This window comes from Leuresthes tenuis, unplaced genomic scaffold, assembly GCF_036924035.1.
Source record: "Leuresthes tenuis unplaced genomic scaffold, fLeuTen1.0.hap1 SCAF_61, whole genome shotgun sequence".
Taxonomy (NCBI): domain Eukaryota; kingdom Metazoa; phylum Chordata; class Actinopteri; order Atheriniformes; family Atherinopsidae; genus Leuresthes; species Leuresthes tenuis.
Window position 1 is genome coordinate 229,423 of NW_027325415.1, and position 26,764 is coordinate 256,186.

A 26,764-nucleotide genomic window follows, 5' to 3' on the forward strand; every position below is an offset into this window, starting at 1 on the left:
TTTAGTAGCGGAACAACTCTGCTCCCGCTATTGATTGTGTACAATCGGGTATTTTAACCTTTTCTTACCTGCTTTTTGCCAACTATGGTCGGACATTCACACCTTCTTACAGCGGAACACCTCCGCTCCCTCCTTTGATGGTGTATGTTCGGGCATTCGAATCTTTTCTTACCCGCTTTTTACAAACTATGGTCAGACATTCACACCTTCTTGCAGCCGAACACTTCCGCTCTACCTTTTAGTGTTCTATGGGGTATTCACACCTTTTTTTTCACCACATTTTATAGATTATGGTTGTAAATTCTCACCCACTCGTATCCGAAGACCTCTCCTCCTGCTTTGGTTAATATATAGTCGGGCATTCGAACCTTTTCTTACCCGCTTTTTACAAATTATGGTCGAACATTCACACCTACTTGCAGCCGAACACCTCCGCTCCCGCTTTTGATGGTGTATAGTCGGGCTTTCGAGCCTTTTCTTCCCCGGTTTTTACAAATTATGGTTGGACATTCAGACCTTGCAGCCGAAAACCTCCGCTCCCTCTTTTGATCATACATTGTCAGGCATTCGCACCTACTTGCAGCCGAATACTTCCGCTCCACCTTTTAGTGATGTATGGTTGGCATTTGCACCTTTTCTTACCCTTTCTTACCCTACTGATTGCTTAAGATGAAGTTGTTTTTTCTCAAACTACAACATTTTTTTAATTGTTGAAACTTGATTTGAAGTGGATAAATAAGGAGGACAAACAGTTTTAAGTCAGGCTGATAGAAGGAATTAATTTTATAGCAAAATCTGTATTTCGTCATATGTCGAGAGATGCTTATTGCTGAAGAAGTTCTTTCTCATTCTACAAAGTTTGTTGTTTATTGTTGAAACTTCATCAGAAGTGAAGAAATAAATGAATGCCTATCAACAAATGTGGGATCTAAACTCTAGTGCTTCCTCTAAAATAATTTCCTTTCTCAATTCAGAAATGTGTGTGTGTAAGTCACAACACCCGTGACACCAAAACGGCTTTCTTTTCTCTCTTTTCTCTACACTCTGCACTGTGAGCACACACACCAAATCAGAAAGGCTTTTTTCTCTCTTTTCTACATTATGGACTGTGGGGACACAAAACCGCTCTCTCTTTTTTTTTTGATTGTGTGCCAGGGCGTTGTCTCACGTATTAGATTATGCTTACGATACGAATGGGTTTATCAGTCACATCAGAATCCATACATACTGATCCTCCCGTAATAAAATGGTCGGATCTTATCAAACACACTTTGTTTCTTGTGACAATCAAGTCAGCGAAACAGCGTATACACGTCAAGACACTGAATCAAGTTTGCCACAAGAACTCATAAGTTTGGCAGTATTGCTCTGCCGTCAGCAATCATACACCCATTTTATTTTCGTGAGACATGTGCAGGCACCTGTTCATCTACTGTTCTATCACTATGAATTAGTTTATCTATTATCAATAAGGATACTTCTACAACTACTATCAAAGTATGTCCAGACTTCTTATGTTGTCAGTTGCTATATATGAATAAGTGGGTAGCTACTGACAAGCATTAAGCATGTCACACAGCCCAAACATATAACATTTCAGGACACACCACACAGTTAACAACCACAGTGAAGTGTCAAAGCCCAAACATGTAACATTCAACAGGACACTTACACAACACATTCAAATCAAACAGTCAGACAACATACAAGAACATATACCCCAGCCGGCATTGCTCCCTGCCTATTTTCCTACAGCTCACTATGTGTGCGCACACCTTTATTCACAAACTCTTCAACTTATACTCTTTTACCAAAGCTGCTACAGCTCGATTGGCCGAATACCCTTAGATCCTATTTCGGTGAATTTGACATCTGCCTTACATGTAACAGATTAGCGGTTTAGCAGTTTTAATTTAGTTTGAGTGAAGGAATTCATTTTATAGCAAAATCCGAAATCGTGAAGAACTCATGAAAGTAAGCTTATTCTCGGATTCCTGAAACTTTAGATTTGCTCTTTCTTTTTCTGCAAAGTACAACATTGTTTTTTTTTTGTTTAAATCTTTCTAGACATGGTAAATATGAAGGACAAAGCAGTTTTAACATAGTTTGAGTGAAGGAATTCATTTTATAGATAAAATCCCAAGAGTCTGCTGAGAAAAGAGAGTGAATGCGAAGTAGACTTTAACACGGCTCTGGGAGCGAGCCGAGTGTGGGCTAACCGGGAGAATTGCTTGAAAGAAACGCGACACCGAATGAGAGGTCAGAACAAAGCCTCAATACGGTGTTCCCGTGGTGTTTTTGTTGCTGCCTTGTCGATTGCACAGGGTCAAGCGTTTCAACCAAGCAACGCTCACCATGGGGAAGGTGGCTATGGCAACTAGCCTGATGCCCTGCTCCCGCAGTGACGGATAATCGTACTCTGGTTTCTCTTCATAACATACAAGTCTTTCGCCTTTTACTAAAGACTTTCGTGGAGAGCAGCACTAATGAGTTGTTTCTATTTTTGGCAGGCTTTACCTTTGCGGGTGAAGCCCTTTCTGTCTGTGCAAAAGAAATCTTGTTACTGTGCAGAGTGACTTCTCTGAGTAGAGTCGCCTTACTTGTTGCGATTGTGCCGATGTTCGAAGCTGGAGTGCAAAGTTGTTGCTTGAATGGTGCTTGCTGGAGCATGCGGGAGTGCAAAGTTATACCATTTAAAAGGGCTGAAGAGTGCTCAGTGCAGCGGGTGGGCGGAGGTGCAACGTGACACTCTGGCCACCTATGGCCATAAAAAGAACACTGCTACAAGTGCGCATTGTGCCAGCAAGGGCCCTCGGACCTGAAACAGTGGACAGTTATCGCTTCTCGGCCTTTTGGCTAAGATCAAGTGTAGTATCTGTTCTTATCAGTTTAATATGTCCTCTATACGAGGACTACATATTAAATGGATTTTTAAGAATAGGAGTTGAAAAAGAAGCTTGCTCCGTTCACTCCAAGCATTGACCCAGTACTGCAGTGCCGCTGGGAACGGTGCGCTCTTCTCTGCTCTTGTGAAAAAGCAAACAGCGGTGCAGGATGCAAGTTTCAGGGAGCCCAAGATGAAACTTTCTTTTAATCTGCTGAGAAAAGAGAGTGAATGCGAAGTAGACTTTAACACAGCTCTGGGAGCGAGCCGAGTGCGGGCTAACCGGGAGAATTGCTTGAAAGAAACGCCATACCAAATGAGCGGTCAGAACAAAGCCTCAATACGGTGTTCCCGTTGTGTTTTTGTTGCTGCCGCTGTTTTTTTTTTCACAAGAGCGCACCTGTTGAGGGGGGGCCTGGGGGGGCCTGGGTGATGGTGGGTCTCAGGCCCGGGCTGCTGCGACTGGTGTGACCGGGTGGTTTGTTTGTTGGTTTTTTGTTGTTGTTTGTTTGTTTTTTGTAGAGGTCCTCCGGAGTGGGGTTGGGTTGAGTGGGGTGGGGCGGGATGGGTACCTTCTGGGGGTACAGTAGCTCCCAGAATATGGTCGCTGCAGGCCCCTGGCCTGGTGGACATCAGGCCCTCCTGTCCTGTGTTGGCTCCCTGGTAGCGGGGATGCCTATTGCAGCCAGTCCCTGGCTGCCCCCAGTGTATATCCCCATACCCCTCTCCCTTCTGGCTCCTGTACACAGCACACACTCACACATGAAGGGTTTTGGGGGCGTGTGTGTTCGGTGGGGTGTAGTGGACTCTGCAGTAGTTGCCCTCTGCAGTTCCCACCCCTGTTTTAATTACACCTTAGACATTACTACTTATCAAACACACTCACACACACACATTAGGTCTTGGGGGGTGGTTACACTGAGTGGCATCTGGTGGGTGGGGCTCTTTGGGTATGTAGGCTGCCCAGAGGGCCACGCTCCCAGTTCTACAAATTTGGCTGCCCCTCAATTTTAATTGCTCACTATTAGAAAATATTGAAGAGCCAGAAGGGTGAGGGGAGGGGTCTTCTTCGCACACCCCTGCTTCCTGGTTGCTGCTCGGGGCGGGAGGGGCCAGGAGGATTAATTAATTGTTCTGCTGGTTTGGGGTCTGTGGTGGCTGGGGGGCTGCTGGCCCCCTGGTGTGCCCGCTGCACTACACCCCAGCGGAGTCGAGGGAGGGAGGACGTGTAGATGTATGGGACATGAAAGTGTGTGTGGTAATGATTGGGCCTGGATCTTGGACTTGCTGTCGCCTGGCCTGCCTGTGCTTCTCCCGATGGGGGGGGCGGCGTGGCCTCTCTCCGCTGCTCGCGACTTCACCCACCTGTGGGCACGTCTTGACTCCCAGGGCACTTGGCCAGGGGTGCTGGGGCAGGCACTGACCCACTGTGTGGCTGTCTGGGGCGCTTGGCCCTCCTGGGTATTGGGTGGGGCCTCTGCCGGGGGGTTTGGGGGCGCTCGGGCTCCTGGGGCCCGGATCCAGTGCACGGCCCATGTCTGGGCGGCTGGGGCCTGGCGACGTCGGTGGGCTGTTGCCCCTGGCTCCCGGAGGGCCTCTGCCCTATGCTTATGGGGGCTCTTTCCGGGGGCTTCCTCTGCAGTCTTCTGGGTGGATGCGTGGTTGCCCCTGTGGTGGGCTTCCTGGGTTCTGTGCTCTGTGGGGGAACCTTTTCTTAACTGCTTTTTTACAAACTTTGGTCGGACGTTCACACCTTCTTGCAGCCGAACACCTACACTTCCGGTTTTGATAGTGTATATTCGGGCATACGAACCTTTTCTTACCCGCTTTTTACAAACCATGGTCGGACTTTCACACCTTCTCTTAGCTGAACAACTCCGCTCCCTCTTTTGATTGTGTACAGTCGGGTATTTTAACCTTTTCTTACCCGCTTTTTACCAACTATGATCGGACATTCACACCGTCTTACAGCGGAACACCTCCGCTCCCTCTTTTGATGGTGTATGTTCGGGCATTCGAACCTTTTCTTACCCGCTTTTTACAAACCAGGGTCGGACTTTCACACCTTTTAGTAGCCGAACAACTCCGCTCCCGCTATTGATTGTGTACAGTCGGGTATTTTAACCTTTTCTTACCCGCTTTTTACCAACTATGGTCGGACATTCACACCGTCTTACAGCGGAACACCTCCTCTTCCGCTTATGATCATGTATGGTTTGATATTCGAAAATTTACTTTCTTGTTTTAAAGAAATTATTGATGGACATTCAAACCTTCTTTTTGATGGTGTATAGTCGGGCTTTCGAGCCTTTTCTTCCCGGTTTTTACAAACCATGGTCGGACTTTCACACCTTCTTGTAGCCGAACAACTCCACTCCTGCTATTGATTGTGTACAGTCGGGTATTTTAACCTTTTCTTACCCGCTTTTTACCAACTATGGTCGGACATTCACACCGTCTTACAGCGGAACACCTCCGCTCCCGCTTTTGATGGTGTATAGTCGGGCATTCGAACCTTTTCTTACCCGCTTTTTACAAACTATGGTGGGACATTCAAACCTTCTTGTATCCGAAAACCTCCGCTCTCTCTTTTGATCATACATTAACGGACATTCGCACCTTTTCTTACCCGCTTTTTACAAACCATGGTCGGACTTTCACACCTTCTTGTAGCCGAACACATCCGCTCCCGCTATTGATTGTGTACAGTCGGGTATTTTAACCTTTTCTTACCCGCCTTTTACCAACTATGGTCGGACATTCACACCTTCGTACAGCGGAACACCTCCGCTCCCTCTTTTGATGGTGTATGTTCGGGTATTCAAACCTTTTCTTACCCGCTTTTTCCAAACTATGGTCGGCTATTCACAGCTTCCTCTCCACCATACTTGTATGGTTGGATATTCACACCCACTTGCATCCGAAGACCTCTAATCCAAATTTTTTTGATAATTAGTCGGACATTCGCACCTTACCCGATTTTGGCAAACTATGGCCTTCTTGCAGCCAAACACCTCTGATCTCGCATTTGATGATGTAAGGTTTGGCATTCAGACCTTGCTTCACCTGCTTTTCACCAAATATAGTCGGACATTCACACCTTCTTGCAGCCGAACACTTCCGCTCCACCTTTTAGTGTTCTATCACACCTTTTTTTCACCGCATTTTATACATTATGGTCGGAAATTTTCAACCACTCTCATCCGAAGACCTCTCCTCCCGCTTTTGTTAATATATTTGAACTTTAGTTCCGCTCCCTGTTTTGATCATATATGGTCTGGCAATACTACCTTTTCTTACCCGTTTGTGAGTAATTATGGCTGGACATTCACACCTACTTGCAGCCGAACACAACCCCTCTCGCTTTTGATGATGTATGGACCGGCATTTTTACCTTTTCTAACACATTTTTCAGCAATTATGGTCGGAGATTCACACCTACTCACAGCCGAACAACTCCGCTCCCGCATTTGATGATGTATAGTCGGGCATTCTCACCCTTTCTCATCAGCTTTTTGCAAATTATGATCTGACATTCACACCTACTTGCAGTCGAAAAGCTCTGCTCCCGCTTTTGATTATGTTTGGTTGGATATTCGAACCTTTTCTTAACTGCTTTTTACATATTTTGGTTGGACGTTCACACCTTCTTGTAGCCGAACACTTCCACTCCTGCTTTTGATAATGTATGGTTGGGCATTCACACCTTTTTTTTGCCCATTTTTCAGGAATTATGGGTGGACATTCACACCTTGCAGCTGAACACCTCCTATCCCACTTATGATCATGTGCGGTTTGATTTTCGAAAAGTTTCTTTCATGTTTTCTAGCAATTATTGATGGACATTTAGACCTTCTTGCAGCTGAACACCACCTCTCCCGATTTTGATTATGTATGGACCGGCATTTTTACCTTTTCTAACACATTTCTAAATTGAGAAAGGAAATTATTTTAGAGGAAGCACTAGAGTTTAGATCCCACATTTGTTGATAGGCATTCATTTATTTCTTCACTTCTGATAAAAATGATAAGACTGACCTAAAGAATTGGAGGCCCATCACACTTTTAAACTTTGACTGTAAACTTTTTAGCAAGGTTTTAACGACACGGATGTCCTCTGTTTTAGAGGAGGTAATTCACCCAGACCAGGCTTGTGCCATCTCAGAGAGACAACTCACCGACAGCCTCGTACTGATTCGAGACATCATTGATTACGCTAGAGACAGAAACACCCGGCTTGTCATCTTAAATTTAGACTTTGAAAAAGCTTTTGATCGGGTCTCGCATCAATATCTCTTTCAGGTGTTGCAGCCATCGAATAGGGCCCGATTGTTCCTACTTGGTGAGATTTGCTTGGTTGAGACGCTTGCTCCCCCCCCTTGCTCCTCGGCTGACCAAGTAGGAACAATCGGGCCCTATTCGATGGCTGCCTTGTCTTTTACTCTGTGCAAAAGACAAGGCAGCCACAAACACCACGGGAACACCGTATTGAGGCTTTGTTCTGACCACTCATTCGGTGTCGCGTTTCTTTCAAGCAATTCTCCCGGTTAGCCCACACTCGGCTCGCTCCCAGAGCTGTGTTAAAGTCTACTTCGCATTCACTCTCTTTTCTCAGCAGATTAAAAGAAAGTTTCATCTTGGGCTCCCTGAAACTTCCATCCTGCACCGCTGTTTGCTTTTTCACAAGAGCAGAGAAGAGCGCACCGTTCCCAGCGGCACTGCAGTACTGGGTCGATGCTTGGAGTGAACGGAGCAAAGCTTCTTTTTCAACTCCTATTCTTAAAAATCCATTTAATATGTAGTCCTCGTATAGAGGACATATTAAACTGATAAGAACAGATACTACACTTGATCTTAGCCAAAAGGCCGAGAAGCGATAACTGTCCACTGTTTCAGGTCCGAGGGCCCTTGCTGGCACAATGCGCACTTGTAGCAGTGTTCTTTTTATGGCCATAGGTGGCCAGAGTGTCACGTTGCACCTCCGCCCACCCGCTGCACTGAGCACTCTTCAGCCCTTTTAAATGGTATAACTTTGCACTCCCGCATGCTCCAGCAAGCACCATTCAAGCAACAACTTTGCACTCCAGCTTCGAACATCGGCACAATCGCAACAAGTAAGGCGACTCTACTCAGAGAAGTCACTCTGCACAGTAACAAGATTTCTTTTGCACAGACAGAAAGGGCTTCACCCGCAAAGGTAAAGCCTGCCAAAAATAGAAACAACTCATTAGTGCTGCTCTCCACGAAAGTCTTTAGTAAAAGGCGAAAGACTTGTATGTTATGAAGAGAAACCAGAGTACGATTATCCGTCACTGCGGGAGCAGGGCATCAGGCTAGTTGCCATAGCCACCTTCCCGATGGTGAGCGTTGCTTGGTTGAAACGCTTGCCCCTGTGCAATCGACAAGGCAGCAACAAAAACACCACGGGAACACCGTATTGAGGCTTTGTTCTGACCGCTCATTCGGGTGTCGCATTTCTTTCAAGCAATTCTCCCGGTTAGCCCACACTCGGCTCGCTCCCAGAGCCGTGTTAAAGTCTACTTCGCATTCACTCTCTTTTCTCAGCAGACTCTTGGGATTTTATCTATAAAATGAATTCCTTCACTCAAACTATGTTAAAACTGCTTTGTCCTTCATATTTACCATGTCCAGAAAGATTTAAACAAAAAAAAACAACGTTGTACTTTGCAGTAAAAGAAAGAGCAAATCTAAAGTTTCAGGAATCCGAGAATAAGCTTACTTTCATGAGTTCTTCACGATTTCGGATTTTGCTATAAAATGAATTCCTTCACTCAAACTAAATTAAAACTGCTAAACCGCTAATCTGTTACATGTAAGGCAGATGTCAAATTCACCGAAATAGGATCTAAGGGTATTCGGCCAATCGAGCTGTAGCAGCTTTGGTAAAAGAGTATAAGTTGAAGAGTTTGTGAATAAAGGTGTGCGCACACATAGTGAGCTGTAGGAAAATAGGCAGGGAGCAATGCCGGCTGGGGTATATGTTCTTGTATGTTGTCTGACTGTTTGATTTGAATGTGTTGTGTAAGTGTCCTGTTGAATGTTACATGTTTGGGCTTTGACACTTCACTGTGGTTGTTAACTGTGTGGTGTGTCCTGAAATGTTATATGTTTGGGCTGTGTGACATGCTTAATGCTTGTCAGTAGCTACCCACTTATTCATATATAGCAACTGACAACATAAGAAGTCTGGACATACTTTGATAGTAGTTGTAGAAGTATCCTTATTGATAATAGATAAACTAATTCATAGTGATAGAACAGTAGATGAACAGGTGCCTGCACATGTCTCACGAAAATAAAATGGGTGTATGATTGCTGACGGCAGAGCAATACTGCCAAACTTATGAGTTCTTGTGGCAAACTTGATTCAGTGTCTTGACGTGTATACGCTGTTTCGCTGACTTGATTGTCACAAGAAACAAAGTGTGTTTGATAAGATCCGACCATTTTATTACGGGAGTATCAGTATGTATGGATTCTGATGTGACTGATAAACCCATTCGTATCGTAAGCATAATCTAATACGTGAGACAACGCCCTGGCACACAATCAAAAAAAAAAAGAGAGAGCGGTTTTGTGTCCCCACAGTCCATAATGTAGAAAAGAGAGAAAAAAGCCTTTCTGATTTGGTGTGTGTGCTCACAGTGCAGAGTGTAGAGAAAAGAGAGAAAAGAAAGCCGTTTTGGTGTCACGGGTGTTGTGACTTACACACACACATTTCTGAATTGAGAAAGGAAATTATTTTAGAGGAAGCACTAGAGTTTAGATCCCACATTTGTTGATAGGCATTCATTTATTTCTTCACTTCTGATGAAGTTTCAACAATAAACAACAAACTTTGTATTATGAGAAAGAACCAGACTCATTCTTCAGGAATCCGAAAATAAGCTCTATTTTACGAGTTATGCACGAATTCGGATTCTCCTATAAAACGAATTCCTTAACTCTAACCAAGTTAAGACTGCTTTGTCCTTCATATTTATTCATGTCTAATCAAGTTTCAACGATAAACAACGTTGTACTTTGTAGAATGAGAAAGAACTTCTTCAGCAATAAGCATCTCTCGACATATGACGAAATACAGATTTTGCTATAAAATTAATTCCTTCTATCAGCCTGACTTAAAACTGTTTGTCCTCCTTATTTATCCACTTCAAATCAAGTTTCAACAATTAAAAAAATGTTGTAGTTTGAGAAAAAACAACTTAATCTTAAGCAATCAGTAGGGTAAGAAAGGGTAAGAAAAGGTGCAAATGCCAACCATACATCACTAAAAGGTGGAGCGGAAGTATTCGGCTGCAAGTAGGTGCGAATGCCTGACAATGTATGATCAAAAGAGGGAGCGGAGGTTTTCGGCTGCAAGGTCTGAATGTCCAACCATAATTTGTAAAAACCGGGGAAGAAAAGGCTCGAAAGCCCGACTATACACCATCAAAAGCGGGAGCGGAGGTGTTCGGCTGCAAGAAGGTGTGAATGTCTGACCATAGTTTGTAAAAAGCGGGTAAGAAAAGGTTCGAATGCCCGAACATACACCATCAAAGGAGGGAGCGGAGTTGTTCCGCTGTAAGAAGGTGTGAATGTCCGACCATAGTTGGCAAAAAGCAGGTAAGAAAAGGTTAAAATACCCGATTGTACACAATCAATAGCGGGAGCAGAGTTGTTCCACTACTAAAAGGTGTGAAAGTCCGACCATGGTTTGTAAAAAGCGGGTAAGAAAAGGTGCGAATGCCCGACAATGTATGATCAAAAGAGGGAGCGGAGGTTTTCGGCTGAAACAACGTCTGAATGTCCATCCATATTTTGTAAAAATCTGGGAAGAAAAGGCTCGAAAGCCCAACTATACACCATCAACAGCTGGAGCGGAGGTGTTCAGCTGCAAGAAGGTCTGAATGTCTATCAATAATTGCTAGAAAACATGGAAGAGAATTTTCGAATATCAAACCGCACATGATCATAAGCGGGAGAGGAGGTGTTCAAATGCAAGAAGGTGTGAATGTCCACCCATAATTACTGCAAAATGGGTAAGAAAAGGTACGAATGCCCAACCATACATGATCCTCACAGGGAGCGGAGGTGTTTGGCTGCGACAAGGTGTGTATGTCCACCCATAATTAATGAAAAGCGGGCAACAAGTAGGTTTGAATACCCATCATCAAAAGCAGGAGTGGATGTGTTCGGCTACAAGAAGGTTTGAATGTCTGACCATAGTTTGTAAAAAGCGGGTAGGAAAAGGTTCGAATGCCCGAACATACACCATCAAAGGAGGGAGCGGAGGTGTTCCGCTGTAAGAAGGTGTGAATGTCCAACCATAATTGGCAAAAAGCAGGTAAGAAAAGGTTAAAATACCCTATTGTACACAATCAATAGCGGGAGCAGAGTTGTTCCGCTACTAAAAGGTGTGAAAGTCCGACCATGAATTGTAAAAAGCGGGTAAGAAAAGGTGCGAATGCCCGACAATGTATGATCAAAAGAGGGAGTGGAGGTTTTCGGCTGAAAGAAGGTCTGAATGTCCATCCATAATTTGTAAAAATCGGGGAAGAAAAGGCTCGAAAGCCCGACTATACACCATCAACAGCTGGAGCGGAGGTGTTCAGCTGCAAGAAGGTCTGAATGTCCATCAATAATTGCTAGAAAACATGGAAGAGAATTTTCGAATATCAAACCGCACATGATCATAAGCGGGAGAGGAGGTGTTAAAATGCAAAAAGGTGTGAATTTCCACCCATAATTACTGCAAAATGGGTAAGAAAAGGTACGAATGCCCAACCATACATCATCAAAAGCAGGAGTGGATGTGTTCGGCTACAAGAAGGTTTTAATGTCCGACCATAGTTTGTAAAAAGCGGGTTAGAAAAGGTTCGAATGCCCGAACATACACCATCAAAAGAGGGAGCGGAGGTGTTCCACTGTAAGAAGGTGTGAATGTCTGACCATAGTTGGTAAAAAGCGGGTAAGAAAAGGTGAAAATACCCGACTGTACACAATCAATAGCGGGAGCGGAGTTGTTCGGCTACTAAAAGGTGTGAAAGTCCGACCCTGGTTTGTAAAAAGCGGGTAAGAGAAGGTGCGAATGCCCGACAATGTATGATCAAAAGAGGGAGCGGAGGTTTTCGGCTGCAAGAAGGTCTGAATGTCCAACAATAATTTTGTAAAAACCGGGGAAGAAAAGGCTCGAAAGCCCGACTATACATCATCAAAAGCGGGAGCGGAGGTGTTCAGCTGCAAGAAGGTCTGAATGTCCATCAATAATTGCTAGAAAACATGAAAGAAAATTTTCGAATATCAAACCACACATCATCATAAGCGGGAGAGGAGGTGTTCAGCTGCAAGAAGGTGTGAATGTCCGACCATAGTTTGTAAAAAATGGGTAAGAAAAGGTTCGAATGCTCAACCATACATCATCAAAAGCAGGAGTGGATGTGTTCGGCTAAAAGAAGGTTTGAATGTCCGACCATAGTTCGTAAAATGCGGGTAAGAAAAGGTTTGAATGCCCGAACATACACCCTCAAAAGAGGGAGCGGAGTTGTTCGGCTACAAGAAGGTGTGAAAGTCCGACCATGGTTTGTAAAAAGCGGGTAAGAAAAGGTTCGAATGCCCGAATATATACCATCAAAAGCGGAAGCGGAGGTGTTCGGCTGCAAGAAGGTGTGAACGTCCGACCAAAGTTTGTAAAAAGCAGTGAAGAAAAGTTTCGAATATCCAACCAAACATAATCAAAAGCGGGAGCAGAGCTGTTCGACTGCAAGTAGGTGTGAATGTCAGATCATAATTTGCAAAAAGCTGATGAGAAAGGGTGAGAATGCCCGACTATACACCATCAAATGCGGGAGCGGAAGTGTTCGGCTGTGAGTAGGTGTGAATATCAAACCATAATTGCTGAAGAATGTGTTAGAAAAGACTAGAATCCTTGACCATACATCATCAAAAGTGGGAAAAGTGGTGTTCGGCTGCAAGTAGGAGTGAATGTCCAGCCATAATTACTCACAAACCGGTAAGAAAAGGTAGTATTGCCAGACCATACATTATCAAAACAGGGAGCGGAGGTGGTTCAGCTGCAAGGTGTGAATGTCTGACTAAAGTTTATAAAAAGCGGGTAAGACAAGGTGCGAATGCCTGACAATGTATGATCAAATGAGGGAGCGGAGGTTTTCGGCTGCAAGGTCTGAATGTACAACCATAATTTGTAAAAACCGGGGAAGAAAAGGCTCGAAAGCCCGACTATACACCATCAAAAGCGGGAGCGGAGGTGTTCGGCTGCAAGTAGGTGTGAATGTTCGACCATAATTTGTAAAAAGCGGGTAAGAAAAGGTTTGAAACCCGACTATATATTAACAAAAGCAGGAGGAGAGGTCTTCGGATAAGAGTGGGTGAGAATTTCCAACCATAATCAATAAAATAAGGTGAAAAAAAAGGTGTGAATACCCCATAGAACACTAAAAGGTGGAGCAGAAGTGTTCGGCTGCAAGAAGGTGTGACTGTTCGACTATATTTGGTGAAAAGCAGGTGAAGCAAGGTCTGAATGCCCAACCTTACATCATCAAAAACGAGATCAGAGGTGTTTGGCTGAAAGAAGGCCATAGTTTGCCAAAAGCGGGTAAGCTGCGAATGACCGACTAAATATCAACAAAAGTGGGGGCGGAGGTCTTCGGATGCAAGTGGGTGTGAATATCCCACCATACAAGTATGGTGGAGAGGAAGCTGTGAATGGCCGACCATAGTAAAAAGCGGGTGAGAAAAGGTGCGAATGTCCAATCATACATGATCAAAACAGGAAGCGGAGGTGTTTGGCTGCGACAAGGTGTGTATGTCCACCCATAATTAATGAAAAGCGGGCAACAAGTAGGTTTGAATACCCATCATCAAAAGCAGGAGTGGATGTGTTCGGCTACAAGAAGGTTTGAATGTCTGACCATAGTTTGTAAAAAGCGGGTAAGAAAAGGTTCGAGTGCCCGAACATACACCATCAAAAGAGGGAGCGGAGGTGTTCCGCTGTACGAAGGTGTGAATGTCCGACCATACTTGGTAAAAAGCGGGTAAGAAAAGGTTAAAATACCCGACTGTACACAATCAATAGCGGGAGCGGATGTGTTCGGCTACAAGAAGGTGTGACAGTCCGACCATGGTTTGTAAAAAGCGGGTAAGAAAAGGTGCGAATGTCCGACAATGTATGATCAAAAGAGAGAGCGGAGGTTTTCGGATACACGAAGGTTTGAATGTCCTACCATAGTTTGTAAATAGCGGGTAAGAAAAGGTTCGAATGCCCGACTATACACCATAAAAAGCAGGAGCGGAGGTGTTCCGCTGTAAGACGGTGTGAATGTCCGACCATAGTTGGTAAAAAGCGGGTAAGAAAAGGTTAAAATACCCGACTGTACACAATCAATAGCGGGAGCGGAGGTGTTCCATTACAAGAAGGTGTGAAAGTCCGACCATGGTTTTTAACCAAGTTAAAACTGCTTTGTCCTTCCATATTCATCAATGTCTAGATCGACTTCTACAAAGAAAAACATTGGACTTTGCAGTAGAAGAAGTTGAAATCCATCTACACATTGATAAATATGAAGGACAAAGCAGTTCCCACTTGCCCATAAGAAAATAAGCTTATTCTCGGATTCCTGATCCTTCAGTGTTGCTCTTTCTTCTACTGCAAAATACAATGTTGTTCTTTGTTGAAGTCGATCTAGACATTGATAAATATGAAGGAAAAGGCAGTTTTAACTTGGTTTGAGTGAATGAATTCATTTTATACATAAAATCCGAAATCGTGCAGAACTCATGAAAATAAGCTTATTCTCGGATTCCTAAAACTTTTGATTGGCTCTTTCTTTTACTGCAAAGTACAACGTTGTTTTTTTGTTTAAATCTATCGAGACATTGATAAATATGAAGGTAAAAGCCGTTTTAACATAGTTTGAGTGAAGGAATTGATTTTATAGATAAAATCCCAAATCATGCAGAACTCCTCAAAAGGGGCGTATGGCTTAATCACAAGTGTGGTTCTTTCTCATTCAGGGTAGTATGAGGAAGTTTATGCTTGAAATATATGTAGAAATGGGTACATATGAAGGACAAAGCAGTGTTAACTTAGTTTGAGTGAAGGAATTCATTTTATACATAAAATCCCAAATCATGCAGAACGTATGAAAAGAAGCTTATTCTCGGATTCCTGATCCTTCAGTTTTGCTCTTTCTTCTACTGCAAAATACAATGTTGTTCTTTGTTGAAGTCGATCTAGACATTGATAAATATGAAGGAAAAAGCAGTTTTAACATGGTTTGAGTGAATGAATTCATTTTATACATAAAATCCGAAATCGTGCAGAACTCATGAAAATAAGCTTATTCTCGGATTCCTAAAACTTTTGATTTGCTCTTTCTTTTATTGCAAAGTACAACGTTGTTTTTTGTTTAAATCTATCGAGACATTGATAAATATGAAGGTAAAAGCCGTTTTAACATAGTTTGAGTGAAGGAATTAATTTTATAGATAAAATCCCAAATCATGCAGAACTCCTCAAAAGGGAGGTATGGCTTAATCACAAGTGTGGCTCTTTCTCATTCAGGGTAATATGAGGAAGTTTATGCTTGAAATATATGTAGAAATGGGTACATATGAAGGACAAAGCAGTGTTAACTTAGTTTGCGTGAAGAAATTCATTTTATACATAAAATCCAAAATCGTGCAGAACTCATGAAAATAAGCTTATTCTCGGATTCCTAAAACTTTTGATTTGCACTTTCTTTTACTGCAAAGTACAACGTTGTTTTTTGTTGAAATCTATCTAGACATTGATAAATACCAGCCGAAACTCTGCTGCCGCTTTTGATAATTTATGGTTGGGCATTCTTACCTTTTCTTACCCGCTTTTTACAAATTATGATCTTACATTCACACCTACTTGGAGTCGAACACCTTCTCATCCACTTATGATCATGTGCGGTTGGGCTTTCGCACCTTTTCTTAACCATTTTTCAGTAATTATGGGTGGACATTCAGACCTTCTTGCAGCCGAAAACCTCCGCTCCTCTTTTGATCATACATTGTCGGGCATTCACACCTTGTCTTACCCGCTTTTTACAAACTTTAGTCGGACATTCAAACCTTCTTGCAGCTGAACCACCTCCGCTCCCTGTTTTGATCATATATGGTCTGGCAATAGTACCTTTTCTTACCCGTTTGTGAGTAATTATGGCTGGACATTCACACCTTCTTGCAGCCGAACACAACCTCTCCCGCTTTTGATGATATATGGTCCGGCATTCTTACCTTTTCTAACACATTTTTCAGCAATTATGGTCGGACATTCACACCTACTCACAGACGAACACCTCCGCTCCCACATTTGACAGTGTATAGTCGGGCATTCTCACCCTTTCTCATCAGCTTTTTGCAAATTATGATCTGATATTCACACCTACTTGCAGTCGAACAGCACTGCTCCCGCTTTTGATTATGTTCGGTTGGATATTCGAACCTTTTCTTAATGCTTTTTACAAACTTTGGTTGGACGTTCACACCGTCTTGCAGCCGAACACCTCCGCTTCCGCTTTTGATGGTGTATAGTTGGGCATTCGAGCCTTTTCTTACCCACCTATTACTTACTATGGTTGGACATTCAAACCTTCTTGTAGCCGAACACATCCGCTCCTGCTTTTGATGATGTATGATTTGGCATTCGCACCTTTTCTTACCCATTTTTCAGTAATTATTGGTCGGACATTCAGACCTTCTTGCACCTGAACACCTCTGCTCCCGCTTTTGATGGTGTATAGTCTGGCTTTCGAGCCTTTTCTTCCCCGATTTTTACAAATTATGGTTGGACATTCAGACCTTGCAGCCGAAAACCTCCGCTCCCTCTTTTGATCATACATTGTCGGGCATTCGCCCCTTGTCTTACACGGTTTTTACAAACTTTAGTCAGACATTCACACCTTGCAGCTGAACCACCTCCATTCCCTGTTTTGATCATGTGTGGTCTGGAAATACTACCTTTTCTTCCCCCGTTTGTGAGTAATTATGGCTGGACATTCACACCTACTTGCAGCCGAAAAACCACCTCTCCCGCTTTTGATGATGTATTGCCCGGCATTCTAGTCTTTTCTATCACATTTTTCAGCAATTATGATCTGACATTCACACCTACTTGCAGTCGAACAACTCTGCTCCCGCTTTTGATTATGTTCGGTTGGATATTCAAACCTTTTCTTAACTGCTTTTTACAAACTATGGTCGGACGTTCACACGTTCTTGCAGCCGAACACCCCGGCTTCCGCTTTTGATGGTATATATTCGGGTATTCGAACCTTCTCTTACCCGCTTTTTACAAACCATGGTTGGACTTTCATACCTTCTTGTAGCCGAACAACTCCACTCCTGCTTTTGATGATTTATGGTTGGACATTCGCATCTTTTCCTACCCATTTTTCAGTAATTATGGGTGGATATTCACATCTTCTTGCAGCTGAACACCTCCTCTCCCGCTAATGATCATGTAAGGTTTGATATTCGAAAATTTTCTTTCATGTTTTAAAGCAATTATTAATGGACATTCACACCTACTTGCAGCCGAACACCACCTCTCCCGCTTTTGATGATGTATGGACCGGCATTCTTACCTTTTCTAACACATTTTTCAGCAATTATGGTTGGAGAATCACACCTACTCACAGCCGAACAACTCCGCTCCCGCATTTGATGGTGTATAGTCGGGATTTCTCACCCTTTCTCATCAGCTTTTTGCAAATTATTCTCTGACATTCACACCTACTTGCAGTCGAACAGCTCTGCTCCCGCTTTTGATTATGTTTGGTTAGATATTCGAACCTTTTCTTAACTGCTTTTTTACAAACTTTGGTCGGACGTTCACACCTTCTTGCAGCCGAACACCTACGCTTCCGGTTTTGATAGTGTATTTTCGGGCATACGAACCTTTTCTTACCCGCTTTTTACAAACCATGGTCGGACTTTCACACCTTCTCTTAGCTGAACAACTCCGCTCCCTCTTTTGATTGTGTACAGTCGGGTATTTTACCCTTTTCTTACCTGCTTTTTACCAACTATGATCGGACATTCACACCGTCTTACAGCGGAACACCTCCGCTCCCTCTTTGATGGTGTATGTTCGGGTATTCAAACCTTTTCTTACCCGCTTTTTCCAAACTATGGTCGGCTATTCACAGCTTCCTCTCCACCATACTTGTATGGTTGGATATTCACACCCACTTGCATCCGAAGACCTCTGCCCCAAATTTTGTTGATATTTAGTCGGACATTCGCACCTTACCCGCTTTTGGCAAACTATGGCCTTCTTGCAGCCAAACACCTCTGATCTCGCTTTTGATGATGTAAGGTTGGGCATTCAGACCTTGCTTCACCTGCTTTTCACCAAATATAGTCGGACATTCACACCTTCTTGCAGCCGAACACTTCCGCTTTTAGTGTTCTATGAGGCATTCACATATTTTTTTTCACCGTATTTTATAGATTATGGTTGGAAATTCTCACCCACTCTCATCCGAAGACCTCTCCTCCCGCTTTTGTTAATATATAGTCGGGCATTCGAACCTTTTCTTACCCGCTTTTTACAAATTATGGTCGAACATTCACACCTACTTGCAGCTGAATACTTCCGCTCCACCTTTTAGGTATGTATGGTTGGCATTTGCACCTCTTTTTATACTGATTGCTGAAGATTAAGTTGTTCTTTCTCAAACTACAAATTTTTTTTAATTGTTGTAACTTGATTTGAAGTGGATAAATAAGGAGGACAAACAGTTTTAAGTCAGGCTGATAGAAGGAATTAATTTATAGCAAAATCTGTATTTCGTCATATGTCGAGAGATGCTTATTGCTGAAGAAGTTCTTTCTCATAATACAAAGTTTGTTGTTTATTGTTGAAACTTCATCAGAAGTGAAGAAATAAATGAATGCCTATCAACAAATGTGGGATCTAAACTCTAGTGCTTCCTCTAAAATAATTTCCTTTCTCAATTTAGAAATGTGTGTGTGTAAGTCACAACACCCGTGACACCAAAACGGCTTTCTTTTCTCTACACTCTGCACTATGAGCACACACACCAAATCAGAAAGGCTTTTTTCTCTCTTTTCTACATTATGGACAGTGGGGACACAAAACCGCTCTCTCTCTTTTTTTTTTTTTATCGTGTGCCAGGGCGTTGTCTCACGTATTAGATTATAAAATGGTCGGATCTTATCAAACACACTTTGTTTCTTGTGACAATCAAGTCAGCGAAACAGCGTATACACGTCAAGACACTGAATCAAGTTTGCCACAAGAACTCATAAGTTTGGCAGTATTGCTCTGCCGTCAGCAATCATACACCCATTTTATTTTCGTGAGACATGTGCAAGCACCTGTTCATCTACTGTTCTATCACTATGAATTAGTGATCTATTATCAATAAGGATACTTCTACAACTACTATCAAAGTATGTCCGGACTTCTTATGTTGTCAGTTGCTATATATGAATAAGTGGGTAGCTACTGACAAGCATTAAGCATGTCACACAGCACAAACATATAACATTTCAGGACACACCACACAGTTAACAACCACAGTGAAGCGTGTCAAAGCCCAAACATGTAACATTCAACAGGACACTTACACAACACATTCAAATCAAACAGTCAGACAACATACAAGAACATATACCCCAGCCGGCATTGCTCCCTGCCTATTTTCGTACAGCACACTATGTGTGCGCACACCTTTATTCACAAACTCTTCAACTTATACTCTTTTACCGAAGCTGCTACAGCTCGATTGGCCGAATACCCTTAGATCCTATTTCGGTGAATTTGACATCTGCCTTACATGTAACAGATTAGCGGTTTAGCAGTTTTAATTTAGTTTGAGTGAAGGAATTCATTTTATAGCAAAATCCGAAATCTTGAAGAACTCATGAAAGTAAGCTTATTCTCGGATTCCTGAAACTTTAGATTTGCTCTTTCTTTTACTGCAAAGTACAACGTTGTTGTTTTTTTGTTTAAATCTTTCTAGACATGGTAAATATGAAGGACAAAGCAGTTTTAACATAGTTTGAGTGAAGGAATTCATTTTATAGATAAAATCCCAAGAGTCTGCTGAGAAAAGAGAGTGAATGCGAAGTAGACTTTAACACGGCTCTGGGAGCGAGCCGAGTGTGGGCTAACCGGGAGAATTGCTTGAAAGAAACGCGACACCGAATGAGCGGTCAGAACAAAGCCTCAATACGGTGTTCCCGTGGTGTTTTTGTTGCTGCCTTGTCGATTGCACAGGGGCAAGCGTTTCAACCAAGCAACGCTCACCATGGGGAAGGTGGCTATGGCAACTAGCCTGATGCCCTGCTCCCGCAGTGACGGATAATCGTACTCTGGTTTCTCTTCATAACATACAAGTCTTTCGCCTTTTACTAAAGACTTCTGTGGAGAGCAGCACTAATGAGTTGTTTCTATTTTTGGCAGGCTTTACCTTTGCAGGTGAAGCCCTTTCTGTCTGTGCAAAAGAAATCTTGTTACTGTGCAGAGTGACTTCTCTGAGTAGAGTCGCCTTACTTGTTGCGATTGTGCCGATGTTCGAAGCTGGAGTGCAAAGTTGTTGCTTGAATGGTGCTTGCTGGAGCATGCGGGAGTGCAAAGTTATACCATTTAAAAGGGCTGAAGAGTGCTCAGTGCAGCGGGTGGGCGGAGGTGCAACGTGACACTCTGGCCACCTATGGCCATAAAAAGAACACTGCTACAAGTGCGCATTGTGCCAGCAAGGGCCCTCGGACCTGAAACAGTGGACAGTTATCGCTTCTCGGCCTTTTGGCTAAGATCAAGTGTAGTATCTGTTCTTATCAGTTTAATATGTCCTCTATACGAGGACTACATATTAAATGGATTTTTAAGAATAGGAGTTGAAAAAGAAGCTTGCTCCGTTCACTCCAAGCATTGACCCAGTACTGCAGTGCCGCTGGGAACGGTGCGCTCTTCTCTGCTCTTGTGAAAAAGCAAACAGCGGTGCAGGATGGAAGTTTCAGGGAGCCCAAGATGAAACTTTCTTTTAATCTGCTGAGAAAAGAGAGTGAATGCGAAGTAGACTTTAACACAGCTCTGGGAGCGAGCCGAGTGTGGGCTAACCGGGAGAATTGCTTGAAAGAAACGCGACACCGAATGAGTGGTCAGAACAAAGCCTCAATACGGTTTTCCCGTGGTGTTTGTGGCTGCCTTGTCTTTTGCACAGAGTAAAAGACAAGGCAGCCATCGAATAGGGCCCAATTGTTCCTACTTGGTCAGCCGAGGAGCAAGGGGGGGGAGCAAGCGTCTCAACCAAGCAAATCTCACCAAGTAGGAACAATCGGGCCCTATTCGATGGCTGCAACACCTGAAAGAGATATTGATGCGAGACCCGATCAAAAGCTTTTTCAAAGTCTAAATTTAAGATGACAAGCCGGGTGTTTCTGTCTCTAGCGTAATCAATGATGTCTCGAATCAGTACGAGGCTGTCGGTGAGTTGTCTCTCTGAGATGGCACAAGCCTGGTCTGGGTGAATTACCTCCTCTAAAACAGAGGACATCCGTGTCGTTAAAACCTTGCTAAAAAGTTTACAGTCAAAGTTTAAAAATGTGATGGGCCTCCAATTCTTTAGGTCAGTCTTATCATTTTTATCAGAAGTGAAGAAATAAATGAATGCCTATCAACAAATGTGGGATCTAAACTCTAGTGCTTCCTCTAAAATAATTTCCTTTCTCAATTTAGAAATGTGTGTGTGTAAGTCACAACACCCGTGACACCAAAACGGCTTTCTTTTCTCTACACTCTGCACTATGAGCACACACACCAAATCAGAAAGGGTTTTTTCTCTCTTTCCTACATTATGGACTGTGGGGACACAAAACCGCTCTCTCTTTTTTTTTTTATCGTGTGCCAGGGCGTTGTCTGACGTATTAGATTGTGCTTAAGATACGAATGGGTTTATCAGTCACATCAGAATCCATACATACTGATCCTCCCGTAATAAAATGGTCGGATCTTATCAAACACACTTTGTTTCTTGTGACAATCAAGTCAGCGAAACAGCGTATACACGTCAAGACACTGAATCAAGTTTGCCACAAGAACTCATAAGTTTGGCAGTATTGCTCTGCCGTCAGCAATCATACATCCATTTTATTTTCGTGAGACATGTGCAGGCACCTGTTCATCTACTGTTCTATCACTATGAATTAGTTTATCTATTATCAATAAGGATACTTCTACAACTACTCTATCAAAGTATGTCCGGACTTCTTACCTTGTCAGTTGCTATATATGAATAAGTGGGTAGCTACTGACAAGCATTAAGCATGTCACACAGCCCAAACATATAACATTTCAGGACACACCACACAGTTAACAACCACAGTGAAGCGTGTCAAAGCCCAAACATGTAACATTCAACAGGACACTTACACAACACATTCAAATCAAACAGTCAGACAACATACAAGAACATATACCCCAGCCGGCATTGCTCCCTGCCTATTTTCCTACAGCTCACTATGTGTGCGCACACCTTTATTCACAAACTCTTCAACTTATACTCTTTTACCGAAGCTGCTACAGCTCGATTGGCCGAATACCGAATAATCCTAATTCGGTGAATTTGACATCTGCCTTACATGTAACAGATTAGCGGTTTAGCAGTTTTAATTTAGTTTGAGTGAAGGAATTCATTTTATAGCAAAATCCGAAATCGTGAAGAACTCATGAAAGTAAGCTTATTCTCGGATTCCTGAAACTTTAGATTTGCTATTTCTTTTACTGCAAAGTACAACGTTGGTTTTTTTGTTTAAATCTTTCTAGACATGGTAAATATGAAGGACAAAGCAGTTTTAACATAGTTTGAGTGAAGGAATTCATTTTATTGATAAAATCCCAAGAGTCTGCTGAGAAAAGAGAGTGAATGCGAAGTAGACTTTAACACGGCTCTGGGAGCGTCTCAACCAAGCAAAGCTCACCATGGGGAAGGTGGCTATGCCAACTAGCCTGATGCCCTGCTCCCGCAGTGACGGATAATCGTACTCTGGTTTCTCTTCATAACGTACAAGTCTTTCGCCTTTTACTAAAGACTTCTGTGGAGAGCAGCACTAATGAGTTGTTTCTATTTTTGGCAGGCTTTACCTTTGCGGGTGAAGCCCTTTCTGTCTGTGCAAAAGAAATCTTGTTACTGTGCAGAGTGACTTCTCTGAGTAGAGTCGCCTTACTTGTTGCGACTGTGCCGATGTTCGAAGCTGGAGTGCAAAGTTGTTGCTTGAATGGTGCTTGCTGGAGCGTGCGGGAGTGCAAAGTTATACCATTTAAAAGGGCTGAAGAGTGCTAAGTGCAGCAGGTGGGCGGAGGTGCAAAGTGACACTCTGGCCACCTATGGCCATAAAAAGAACAGGGGTGTTAGCGGATAAGTGCGCATTGTGCCAGGAAGGGCCCTCGGACGTGAACCAGTGGACAGTTGTCGCTTCTCGGCCTTTTGGCTAAGATCAAGTGTAGTATCTGTTCTTATCAGTTTAATATCTGATATGTCCTCTATACGAGGACTACATATTAAATGGATTTTTAGCAATAGGAGTTGAAAAATTAGCTTGCTCCGTTCACTCCAAGCATTGACCCCGTACTGCAGTGCCGCTGGGAACGGTGCACTCTTCTCTACTCTTGTGAAAAAGCAAACAGCGGTGCAGGGTGCAAGTTTCAGGGAGCCCAAGATGAAACTTTCTTTTAGTCTGCTGAGAAAAGAGAGTGAATGCGAAGTAGACTTTAACACGGCTCTGGGAGCGAGCCGAGTGCGGGCTAACCGGGAGAATTGCTTGAAAGAAACGCCATACCAAATGAGCGGTCAGAACAAAGCCTCAATACGGTGTTCCCGTTGTGTTTTTGTTGCTGCCGCTGTTTGCTTTTTCACAAGAGCGCACCTGTTGAGGGGGGGCCTGGGGGGGCCTGGGTGATGGTGGGTCTCAGGCCCGGGCTGCTGCGACTGGTGTGACCGGGTGGTTTGTTTGTTTGTTTTTTGTTGTTGTTTGTTTGTTTTTTGTAGAGGTCCTCCGGAGTGGGGTTGGGTTGAGTGGGGTGGGGCGGGATGGGTACCTTCTGGGGGTACAGTAGCTCCCAGAATATGGTCGCTGCAGGCCCCGAGCCTGGTGGACATCAGGCCCTCCTGTCCTGTGTTGGCTCCCTGGTAGCGGGGATGCCTATTGCAGCCAGTCCCTGGCTGCCCCCAGTGTATATCCCCATACCCCTCTCCCTTCTGGCTCCTGTACACAGCACACACTCACACATGAAGGGTTTTGGGGGCGTGTGTGTTCGGTGGGGTGTAGTGGACTCTGCAGTAGTTGCCCTCTGCAGTTCCCACCCCTGTTTTAATTACTACTTATCAAACACACTCACACACACACATTAGGTCTTGGGGGGTGGTTACACTGAGTGGCATCTGGTGGGCGGGGCTCTTTGGGTATGTAGGCTGCCCAGAGGGCCACGCTCCCAGTTCTACAAGTTTGGCTGCCCCTCAATTTTAATTGCTCACTATTAGAAAATATTGAAGAGCCAGAAGGGTGAGGGGAGGGGTCTTCTTCGCACACCCCTGCTTCCTGGTTGCTGCTCGGGGCGGGAGGGGCCAGGAGGATTAATTAATTGTTCTGCTGGTTTGGGGTCTGTGGTGGCTGGGGGGCTGCTGGCCCCCTGGTGTGCCCGCTGCACTACACCCCAGCGGAGTCGAGGGAGGGAGGACGTGTGGATGTATGGGACATGAAAGTGTGTGTGGTAATGATTGGGCCTGGATCTTGGACTTGCTGTCGCCTGGCCTGCCTGTGCTTCTCCCGATGGGGGGGGCGGCGTGGCCTCTCTCCGCTGCTCGCGACTTCACCCACCTGTGGGCACGTCTTGACTCCCAGGGCACTTGGCCAGGGGTGCTGGGGCAGGCACTGACCCACTGTGTGGCTGTCTGGGGCGCTTGGCCCTCCTGGGTATTGGGTGGGGCCTCTGCCGGGGGGTTTGGGGGCGCTCGGGCTCCTGGGGCCCGGATCCAGTGCACGGCCCATGTCTGGGCGGCTGGGGCCTGGCGACGTCGGTGGGCTGTTGCCCCTGGCTCCCGGAAGGCCTCTGCCCTATGCTTATGGGGGCTCTTTCCGGGGGCTTCCTCTGTAGTCTTCTGGGTGGATGCGTGGTTGCCCCTGCGGTGGGCTTCCTGGGTTCTGTGCTCTGTGGGGGCTGCTGGTGGCCTGGGTCTTGTGGCCCTCTCTGCCTGCTTCTGATTGCTTGGGGGGGCTGTGGATTGTGGCCCTGTACGCTTATACACTCATAACTAAGCACGGTTATCATGTAGGTCCTGTGCCATGGGTGTTGCATGTTCTCACACACACACAACCACATTCATTAGTCCAGTAGCATGGTCGCTAAGCAGTTGATGTATTATCATGTCGTCTCAGGTCATCTATATCCACAGCTGTGTTGTATGCGATGTATGTTCTGTTTTTCTCTTCTTTCCTCTTCTTCTTCTTCTTCTTTCCTTGTCCCCCGGTCCGGTTCAGTTCTATTACATGTCATATATTGTAAACAGAAATAAATATATTTATTATATATATAAAAATCATATTTACCATGTCTTGAAAGATTTAAACAAAAAAACCAACGTTGTACTTTGCAGTAAAAGAAATAGCAAATCTAAAGTTTCAGGAATCCAAGAATAAGCTTACTTTCATGAGTTCTTCACGATTTCGGATTTTGCTATAAAATGAATTCCTTCACTCAAACTAAATTAAAACTGCTAAACCGCTAATCTGTTACATGTAAGGCAGATGTCAAATTCACCGAAATAGGATCTAAGGGTATTCGGCCAATCGAGCTGTAGCAGCTTTGGTAAAAGAGTATAAGTTGAAGAGTTTGTGAATAAAGGTGTGCGCACACATAGTGAGCTGTAGGAAAATAGGCAGGGAGCAATGCCGGCTGGGGTATATGTTCTTGTATGTTGTCTGACTGTTTGACTTGAATGTGTTGTGTAAGTGTCCTGTTGAATGTTACATGTTTGGGCTTTGACACTTCACTGTGGTTGTTAACTGTGTGGTGTGTCCTGAAATGTTATATGTTTGGGCTGTGTGACATGCTTAATGCTTGTCAGTAGCTACCCACTTATTCATATATAGCAACTGACAACATAAGAAGTCTGGACATACTTTGATAGTAGTTGTAGAAGTATCCTTATTGATAATAGATAAACTAATTCATAGTGATAGAACAGTAGATGAACAGGTGCCTGCACATGTCTCACGAAAATAAAATGGGTGTATGATTGCTGACGGCAGAGCAATACTGCCAAACTTATGAGTTCTTGTGGCAAACTTGATTCAGTGTCTTGACGTGTATACGCTGTTTCGCTGACTTGATTGTCACAAGAAATAAAGTGTGTTTGATAAGATCCGACCATTTTATTACGGGAGGATCAGTATGTATGGATTCTGATGTGACTGATAAACCCATTCGTATCTTAAGCATAATCTAATACGTGAGACAACGCCCTGGCACACAATCAAAAAAAAAAAGAGAGAGCGGTTTTGTGTCCCCACAGTCCATAATGTAGAAAAGAGAGAAAAAAGCCTTTCTGATTTGGTGTGTGTGCTCACAGTGCAGAGTGTAGAGAAAAGAGAGAAAAGAAAGCCGTTTTGGTGTCACGGGTGTTGTGACTTACACACACACATTTCTGAATTGAGAAAGAAAATTATTTTAGAGGAAGCACTAGAGTTTAGATCCCACATTTGTTGATAGGCATTCATTTATTTCTTCACTTCTGATGAAGTTTCAACAATAAACAACAAACTTTGTATTATGAGAAAGAACCAGACTCATTCTTCAGGAAT

General features: G+C 43.8%; 8 non-coding genes across 8 annotated transcripts; 6 read left to right on the forward strand and 2 right to left on the reverse strand.

Moving 5' to 3' along the window:
- The first annotated feature begins 2,414 nt into the window (after positions 1-2,414).
- LOC140285862 (U5 spliceosomal RNA) lies at positions 2,415-2,528 on the forward strand. The gene has a single exon (XR_011910804.1). It is a non-coding gene; the product is annotated as a U5 spliceosomal RNA (small nuclear RNA).
- A 308-nt stretch (positions 2,529-2,836) lies between these two features.
- LOC140285832 (U2 spliceosomal RNA) lies at positions 2,837-3,020 on the forward strand. Its single transcript, XR_011910779.1, has one exon. It is a non-coding gene; the product is annotated as a U2 spliceosomal RNA (small nuclear RNA).
- A 4,557-nt stretch (positions 3,021-7,577) lies between these two features.
- Positions 7,578-7,762, reverse strand: LOC140285836 (U2 spliceosomal RNA). The gene has a single exon (XR_011910782.1). It is a non-coding gene; the product is annotated as a U2 spliceosomal RNA (small nuclear RNA).
- Positions 7,763-8,070: 308 nt separating this feature from the next.
- On the reverse strand, positions 8,071-8,184 carry LOC140285863 (U5 spliceosomal RNA). Its single transcript, XR_011910805.1, has one exon. It is a non-coding gene; the product is annotated as a U5 spliceosomal RNA (small nuclear RNA).
- Positions 8,185-20,273: 12,089 nt separating this feature from the next.
- On the forward strand, positions 20,274-20,387 carry LOC140285852 (U5 spliceosomal RNA). Its single transcript, XR_011910796.1, has one exon. It is a non-coding gene; the product is annotated as a U5 spliceosomal RNA (small nuclear RNA).
- A 308-nt stretch (positions 20,388-20,695) lies between these two features.
- On the forward strand, positions 20,696-20,879 carry LOC140285834 (U2 spliceosomal RNA). Its single transcript, XR_011910780.1, has one exon. It is a non-coding gene; the product is annotated as a U2 spliceosomal RNA (small nuclear RNA).
- Positions 20,880-22,945: 2,066 nt separating this feature from the next.
- Positions 22,946-23,059, forward strand: LOC140285847 (U5 spliceosomal RNA). Its single transcript, XR_011910791.1, has one exon. It is a non-coding gene; the product is annotated as a U5 spliceosomal RNA (small nuclear RNA).
- A 316-nt stretch (positions 23,060-23,375) lies between these two features.
- LOC140285871 (U2 spliceosomal RNA) lies at positions 23,376-23,566 on the forward strand. Its single transcript, XR_011910812.1, has one exon. It is a non-coding gene; the product is annotated as a U2 spliceosomal RNA (small nuclear RNA).
- Positions 23,567-26,764: the final 3,198 nt, after the last annotated feature.